Raw genomic sequence first — 8,929 nt, 5'->3', positions numbered from 1 at the left:
GGGTGCTGTTCCTGCGTGGGTTCTTAGGTTTCGGAGTAGGCGGGGGCTGTCTGCGCGGGGTCGCGCCGAGCCCACGGCAGGCCGTGCCGCCAGCCCCCCGCGCCGCTCCGCGCTACCGATTTCGTGGCAGCCAAAACGCTGGGGCCCGACGTCCGCGGGCTCCCGCGCCCGCGGAGCCCCCCGCCGCCGTGGGAGAGAGTTTGGAGATCCCCACAGCAGCGGGGCAGTGCTCGCGGGAGGGTGCGGGAGGCCGTTTGGGGTGGGGGTGTGGGGGGGTGCGTGCTGTCCCCTCTCGGGCGATGTGCCGGCGGGGCGCAAGCAGCAACCCCTGGCCTTGCTTGTGCTGTTCGCACGCAGAAAGTTAAATGCAAAACAATAATCGGGCGCTTCCATTTGCCCCCCGAAAGACTCGCCTTTCGGGTCGCTTTAATGGCTCGTGAATGATCGCTTGAATTTTTTAAAAGGAGAGTCCGGCATTCACAGGACAAAGTTAGCTTCTTTAAAGCAGGCACTGCTTGAAATGGGGACACACGCTCGGCGCTGGCCTCGACTGCTTATCGCCCTTCTTTGACCGTAGGGAAGTAGCGGTCCCCGGGCTGATGCACGCAACACCGCGACTTTATTTACTGCTTTTCTGGCCACGCTGGTAAACGGCCCCGACGTTGTAAGTTTTCCCACGTCCAGAGCGCTGGCTCCTTTCGGAGCAACTTTCAAACGGAGCAAGCGGCGAGGCCGGCGGCGGGCCGGTGCCGGCGGGCGCTCAGGGAGCCCCGGAGCCCGCCCGGGTCGGCGGGAGCCCCGGCGGGGAGCCGGAGCCCCGCTGCAAAGCCCACTTCCAGCAGGCAGGACGGGGAAAGGGATCCCCTCTGGAAAAGGCTGCTGCCACAGGGCAGGGTATTTCGAGCGACCTGATGCTGGAAGAGCCGCTGTGCCTTTTACCGCTAAAGCTCAGAGGGAACAGAATTTGTGAGCGCTACCCCCGCGCAGGAGGCTGCACCCTTTACTGGACACGTTACGTATCGCCGTTGTAAAACGGGCATCTGCCTATGCACACACAGGCACCCCCTTGGCGCTGGCACCACCCCTGCGCACCCGCTCACGGGTGTGCCTGCCCGCCGCCACCGCGCACACGTGCGCGCTGCGCACCTCCAAGCCGCGGCCGGAGCCCCGCGGCGCAGCGCGGCGTTTCCGCGGGAAGTCACCCCGCTTTCCTCACAATGTGGCGATTCTCTCCGGAGCGGGGGGGGTGTTGCTGCCGGGGAGAGGCCGGGGAGCGCCGGGAGGCCCGGCCGGGGCCCGGCGCGGCCGCGCAGCCCGGCCCGCGGAGCGGCTCCGCCGCAGCCGCCCTCCGCGCCTGGCCGCGGGCCGCCACCGCGGGCGCGGGGGAAGCCGCGGTGGGGACGTGCACCGTCCGTTTTGTGGCTATAAGCCACAGGACACGCGGTCATTGCTGCAGATGCACACGCGCTCACCGGAATCACCGTTCGCGTTGCTGGTTTTATTACAAACATACACGTATCTATAAATACATATACATCTCTCTACCTATAGTCGCCTGTAAAGAAAGAGTGGCGTTTCTAGAAAGACCCATATTCATGCGTTTACATGGAGGTATAGTTTTGAAGGCTCACGTAACCTCTATTATTTAATGCGAACGCCTACCTACAATGGATCGCGTTTGTAACAAAACGGGCGTATTTTCCAAATTCACCCGGAGAGATTAATAATCGAGGTCCCTATTTTCAACTAGGCGCCGGAGAGATTTCTTCAACTTACTGAACGTTACGAAGGTGGGTTCCGTTTCACCGCAGAGAGGCTGTGTTTTAGGGCGCGTTGTATATTAAAAATGGCCAAGGTTTTTATTTTATATCAAATTACTTTTTTTCGCTGCTGAACTCTATGGGTCAGATTTGGTTCATCTTCGATAACAAGAAACACGATCCTGTGAAGCGAAGGGGCTATTTTTATCATGCAGCTGGAAGCTGTCATCAATTCGTAACATTTATTTCGGCTTTAGAACGATAGTATAAAATAGCATGAAGTTTCCAGATGACGCCCGTACTGCAGACAGGATTTTTCAAGTGCAATAAATCAAATTAATTACCTTTTAGATATATACGATCATACCACCTCTCTATGAAACTGCTATTAAAAAAGTGCTCCGTGCGCGCATCTGTGATTGTGCATGTGTTTACACCTCGGGACCCAAAGACGGCGTGGGCTGGCGGGGGGTGGCCGGAGCGCGGCAGAGCACAGGCTCGGCGATGCGCACGCAAGCCCACGTCCACGCGTGCCCCTTCGCGGGGCGCGGGCAAGGCTCTGCTCAGCAAAAACCTGCACGTGGTGTGTTGGCACGGCTCAGGACTTTGAGACCCTTTGGGATCTTTCTCACTGCCCCAAATCCCGCGAGGAACACGGCCAAAGGCTGGAGAAAAAAAAAAACGAAAGAAGGCGAAGCCCCGCAGCAGCAATCGCCGGCCCCCCCACGCGCGGGGACATGTGTTTTGTGTTTGATGTTGCCTCTTTCGGGGGGGGGGGGGGCAGCGGGTAGGTGCGGGGCTGCCCGCCTGGGGACGGCTCCCAGAAGTCGCGGCCGTGTGCGTGCGTGTGTGCATGCGTGTGTGCATGCGTCCGTGTGTGTGTGTGTGTCCCCGTGCGCGCGTGTGTGCGCGCCCGCCGCCCACCCCGGCGGCGGCCCCGGCGGCGCATGCGCGCCCGCCGCCCGGCTCCACGTGCTGTTGAATATTTATGACTCTCACCGCCTCCCCCCGCCCGCGCAGGCGACCGCGCCCGCCTCCGCGCCCGCGCAGGGCAGCGCCGCCGCCCGCCGCACGTGCTGCCCGCCCGCCCCGCGCCCCGCGGCCGCTCCCGCCGCCCCGTCCCCCTGCGCGCACCGGGGCGCCCGGGCGGGCACTTTCCCCCTTCCCTTGCCTTCCGCGGCATGTCGGGCGAACGCGACCTCCTTAATTTAAGGGGTACTTCAGCTCATCGCCGGCTGCCCGCACGCAGCGGCTCTCGGCCCCGACGCCCGCCCGCCGAGCGGCTTTTCGGGGGCTTGTGTGGCCAAACGTAGCTGGCGCAGCCGCCAGAAAAGTACGGTCTCGGGGGAAGGGAGAAAGGTTCTCGTAATGGATTCCTTTCTGCCTCGCTCCCCTTAGTAAAATCTCATTATACTGTATGGCCCATCATATTTTATTGCTGATGTATCGACATGGCATGATAGATCCGAGGAACAAACGCACGGGCTTGGCACTATTCCGTTTGTAAAGCTGCAGGCTTTTTTTTTTTTTAAAAAAAAAAAAAACAAATAGTAATAATTTCCAGCACTCATTGTTCAGCGGCACAAAGTGATTTTAAAGCCTTTTGTACGGTGGCAAAATTCCATCCCATGTTATCAGAAACGTGCTCCTCAATCTTGCTAATGAGGTGGGTTTTTCTTTCCCTCCGGAGCCCGGTAGGGAGCGGGCAGGACGGAGGCAGGAGCCCGCGCGGGGCTCCCGGGCACACCTGGGCGCGTCGCCCCGGCGCGGGAACGGCCGCGGCCGCGCAGCCCGGCCCGGCCCCTCCGAAGTTCCCAGAAGGGCCCTTCCGGGTGGAGCGAAGCTGGCTGGAAGTCGCCCAGCGACAGTTCCCTCTCCGCAGCCCCTCGCTCCTTCTCCCCCCTCCGCCACAGCCCACCCCCCTCCGTCGCCTCCTCTCCCCTCCTCGCCCGGCGCTACGGATACGCGGGCGCCCACCGGTGCGTGCGCAGGGCCCGCGTTGTGAAAGCCTCTCCGACCCGCACCTTGAGTGCCTGTGCCCCCCTCCCCGCCCGGCTGGGGCTCCCTGCGCGCCCCAGCCAGCTACAAGAGGCGACAATAAAGCCGATGTCCATCATGTCGCCTGTTCATTTCGGAAAGGGCAGATCCTGACCTCGGTTCCCCAAGTGGAAGCTTGTTTGGGGCTCGCACTGTGGGCACCTTTTACTCCGACATTTACACAGATGTGTACGAGCGCTTTTTTTTTTTTTTTTTCTTTTTTCCCTTCCAACCGGGCTTTTTTCCTTCATCCATTTGCCCCCTTAGCCGAAGGGGAAGCTCTCCGGTATTTGCAGGGGGTGCGGGGGGCGTTCAGGGGGACGGTGGCACCCGGGCACACACCTGAGCCGCACGCCCCCGCCTTCGCATGGGAACCCGCTCGCCTCATTTAACTTCCAAGAAAACTGTTGATCCCCTCCGAGTGTGAGGCTCAACCCTTGCATTTAGTGCTCATGGCTGCGTCGCTTCCTCCCTCCCCCCAACCCCCTTTTTTTTTTTTTTTTTTTTTTCCCCCGGGTTCGTCCCTATTTTGTATTTCCGAGCTCCCCAGGCCCCCCCGGCAGGGCCGGGGCAGGCACAGGGCGCGGGCTCCTGCGGCGGGACGGCACCGCGGAGCGTTTGCTGCGGGGGCAGGGGAGGGGGACGTGCCCTCACTTTTTAGCCAGCTGGACCAGGCTGGGCTCTATTATTATTGCTATTATTATTGTCATATTCAGTGTAAAATTATCCCTTTGTAACTTGCAAAGCGCCTGTAAATTTACCTTAAACCTGATTTCTTTCCTAGCCAATGGTGTCAGGGGCCGGCTAGCCTGTCCCTCCGGAGCATTAACCCTTGTCGCTAGCTGGAGTGAGTGAGAAGCTGAGGTTTGGCCCTGAGGAGCTGCGTGTGTAGATCTGGCACAGCTTTGCTCCCTTAACTCCTGGATCTTTGTTTTGGTGGCGACCAGGGAGAGCAGGGAGCGCTGTGCTCGCATTTCCCTCTGGCTTTTACACACACACACACACACACGCACACACAAATCCCCCTTTCCAACTTTCTGCCTTTTGCGCTTCCCTTCCAGTTTTTTCACTTCTCAGACCTACTGGCAGCATTTGCCGAGATCTAGATCCCCGCCGTGGTAAGTGATGCTTTTCTCCATTGCAAAACTCGCTCAGCTCTCGGCTCGCTGTCCCAGGGATGGGTGTAGAAGTTGTATTTGTTTGGAACAGAATTGCCCAACCCCAGTGGTTTCACGTCAAGCAGCACAGAGTAAAACTATTGTCGTGTATTAACTCTGAATGGGAGCAAACAGACCAAATAATCATTGCTGGCTCAGACAGTAGCATGGCACTAATGTCATTCTTTTTAAGTTTGCAAAGCAACTTTTTTTTTTTTTTTTCTTTTTTGGTTGTTATGGGGAAAGCGAGCTTGTGTTTTGGGTCTGATCTTTATATTTACATTACACACCAGACCATAACAAACTATACAAAGAATGCAGCTGCCATATGTGCTTTGTGAACATACAATTATGATGGGGGGGGTTCATGCGTTCAACCTAAGTGTTGCAGACACACTGGTATCACTCCGCAAGGTTCGTGCAATACCTGGAAACTCACTCCATATTTGGGGGGAGGGGTTGGAGAGACGTTGCATTTTTGAAACCTCTGTATTTTTTTTTTTTTAAATCAACTACAGTAAATGCCTCCTGGACATTTATTTTTAATGTACAGTCTGCAGCTCTGACTGGATCAAATTCACGATTATTCAGATGAGCCTGAATTTGAATAACTTGCTGGTTTCTCTCCCCCGCCCTCCCCCATCACCCTCCCCCTCCTTTTTTTTTTTTTTTTTTGTTTTAAAAATTAAGAAAATGAAGAGAACCGCTGAGTCCGGCCGACCTTTGGCTGACATAATTTAGCAGGAGACCGTTCGTAAATGAGGACTGGCTAAATTAGACACTCGAGTTCCCCGGTAAAGCGATACTCAGCGCCCGGCTCCCACCGAAAGGAGCCGGGGCAGGGGCTGCCCCGCGGCGCGGGAGCCCCCGGGGCGGCGGCTGGAGGCCGGTCCCGGCGGAGGGGCGCGGGGAGCCGCGGGGCACCGCCAAGTTCAGGGCACGTCCCCTTCGCCGAAAGCCGCCCCCGCCGAGAAGCGAGCCCGACAACCGCATGCTAATGACCGCCCTCCCGCGGGTCCCCGCTCCGCAGCCGCGCAGAGGCCGCGGGTGCGCAGGGCTGGCGGGGCCGGGCCCGGCGGCTCCAGCTCCGCGCTGCCGCCGCTCCGCGCCCGCGGGGCCGGCCCGGCCACGCCGCTGCCCTCGGGGCCGGCCCGGCCGCGGGGAGCCTCCCCGCCGGCGCGGTTACCGATCCGCGGCGGGGCCGGGCTCCGCGGGCGGCAGCGAGGGCGCGGGGCCGGGCCCGGGGCCGCGGTGCCAGGGTGGCGGCGGGCGCGGCCCCCGCCCTGCCTCAGCAGCTTCGCAGAGCTCATCTCGTGAAGTTGTGCGGGACGTTGCTCACACGGCAAGGCACGGGCAAACTCTGGAGAGGGCTTAATCCCCAGGAGCTGCTGTCAACCCCCCCCCCCCCCCCCCAAACAACCCAACAAAAACCAAACAAAAAAGAAAAAGGAAGGGAAAAAAAAAAAAAAGAGAAGGAAACCGCGTTTCGGGGTTTAACCGGTCATTTGTTGAGCATCTGCGGACACCGCTGCTCTGCTCACGCAGGCTTGCCAGGGGACTGCTGGTTTAGAGACAACGGAGCGTTTCCCAGGCGCGGGCTAATGTCCTTTTTTCCCCACTGGAAGAGGTGAGAGCCGATCCCTCCCTGCAGCCGGCGGAAGGGGGAAGGGGCGCGGCGGAGGGGCCGATCCTGAGCTCCTTAGGCAAAACTTCCAGCTGAAGCAGGACCGAGCTCCCAGCCGACAGTAATTTCCCCCTCTCTAATGAGTCGCCTCTGCTAATAAATGATGCCTCCGCTCAGGTTCCTCAGCGGTCTGCAGCTGAGTCCGAGCGAATTTGATCCTCTATTTGAAGATGTGTTTTAATTTATTAGGAGGTTATTGTTTCCAAATTAATACTTAACCTACGAAAAAATGCCTATCCTACCAAACTAGATTCACCTCCACGCACTCCTTTCTTCATTTACATGCATTTTACAACTAAGAACCTAGCTCTACATTTCCCTGAGTCATCAGACCATTAATTTGCTGGGGAGCTAGCTGTTTCACCCAGATGGATATCATTCTGAATAAACTCTGAAGAAATGCAAAAACATATGCTTTTCTGTCATTTTCTCCCCCCCCTTTTTTTTTTTCCTTTCCTCAGTCGCTCTGTGTTGAGCAACGCCTTCAGAAACTTCATTATCTAAAAGGCAGACCTAGAGGGCAGGGACTTTGGGAATAGTTGCCTTTTATTCTGAAACTTTCTAAACTTAGAGCAGGGTTGAACATGTCCTCAAATCTGCACCTTCCAGGAGGAAATAAATGATGTGCCAGACACTTCACTTCTAGTCAAAAAATGTAAACCAAATGGTGCAAGGTTCGGAATTCTTTCTCAGGCCCATTTTCTGTGTACATTTTACAGTCAGAATGTAAAATGGTCACCTCAGCAGTTGATAAAAACCCTATGCTGATGTTACAGTGTATCTCTTTCTCCATTTTATCTCACATAGACTTTACTAACAATTAATAGCAAAAACCGGACAGCCACCCTGACAGGATGCCTTTGCAGTTTGCAGGCCAAGCAAGCTCAAACAGCTCACATGTTAGAAATAAATTTGGACTAGGTGTAATATTTCTGAAAGAAGAACTTTTTTTTTTTCCCCCCTGCAAATAGGTATTATTTTGCACTGAAATTTTCACCTTTCTTTGACTTTCTTCAATGGTGAAAATTTACAGCCAAGTCAGCATGAAGCGTTGTAACGGAGCGTGGTTACAGTGGAATTTTAGGTTTTAAGGTGTTGTACGTTAAAAAAAATCCTAACAGAGCAAGCGTAGTTTCTGCTTGAAATCTGAAAGAGCTATCTTCTAGGAAATACCCCGAAAATATTAATCTGCTAGATAATGTGAGTGCTGAATAGAAATGTATTTCCACCAGCTCTGCAATACAAATCAAGAAACACTGTAAATATCATGTGATTGATAAATCAAGAATTTGTAAATGCAATGCCAGCATCACAGCACTCAAGATACTTTTTCCTATGTATAAAAATACATGTTTAATTATTCAAGCCTGGGTTTTCCTTGTCTTAACTTTATGCTTTATTGAAAGCTGTTGAACCCCTAGACTTCTGATCACTGGCATGTTAGGTCTAGGAAGTGGGGTTATAATACAGGCAGTTACATACCTAATTCAAGCATCTGTGTTTAAATCAAAATAATTATCTTTCACGCAGGTGAGTGAAGCAGGTTATTTGCTTACGGCAATTTTAGTATCAGTCGTGTTTTTTAATCCGTTTAGATTTAGTTATTTATTTTTATCTACCATTATTGCTTGCAGCAGGACTTGCGCTGAGGTGAATATCCCTAATACAAACATTTAGAATTGTCTGGCTAGTTTGTTTAAAATACTTGGGATATTTTTTTAAAACTGAAATAAATATATTTTTAAATGCTGGATTAGTTCTCTGCTGTGATATTTGTAGGACTTGCTTAGTCCTACAGGACTTAGGACTTTGTTTAGGACTTTTAGTCCTTAGGACTTTGTTTAGATCAAACACCTGCATGATCAATATACAATATACAATGTGGTTCATGCTTCCACAAACATTTCTAATCATACAGTAAATTGTTGAATGTTCCTATAAGGAGCAATGGACAAAGGCTACCAGGAAGTGTGACTACATTAAACTGGCGAAACACATGAGGGCTGAAACAAGGGACTGAACCAAACCACATTGAAATCAATGGGAGACTCCTGTTGAGTTGGAACAGGCTTCAGGCACAGTATAAATGACTGTACAGGTACAGCACTTTTCATCTCTTTCCATTTTTGCTTTGCTTTACAGCACATTATTTACAGGTAACATTCCTGAGCTAGATTAAAATGTATTGATTCACGTCTGGCATAAAAAGATCTGTGTTTGGATGTAAGCGCCGATAGGAAGGCTGCACTGGTATTGCAGAGCTGAGGGAAACGATATGCAAGGTTCACCTT

This window comes from Pelecanus crispus, chromosome 9 (assembly GCF_030463565.1).
Source record: "Pelecanus crispus isolate bPelCri1 chromosome 9, bPelCri1.pri, whole genome shotgun sequence".
Taxonomy (NCBI): domain Eukaryota; kingdom Metazoa; phylum Chordata; class Aves; order Pelecaniformes; family Pelecanidae; genus Pelecanus; species Pelecanus crispus.
Note: the sequence above shows the minus strand (reverse complement) of the source record.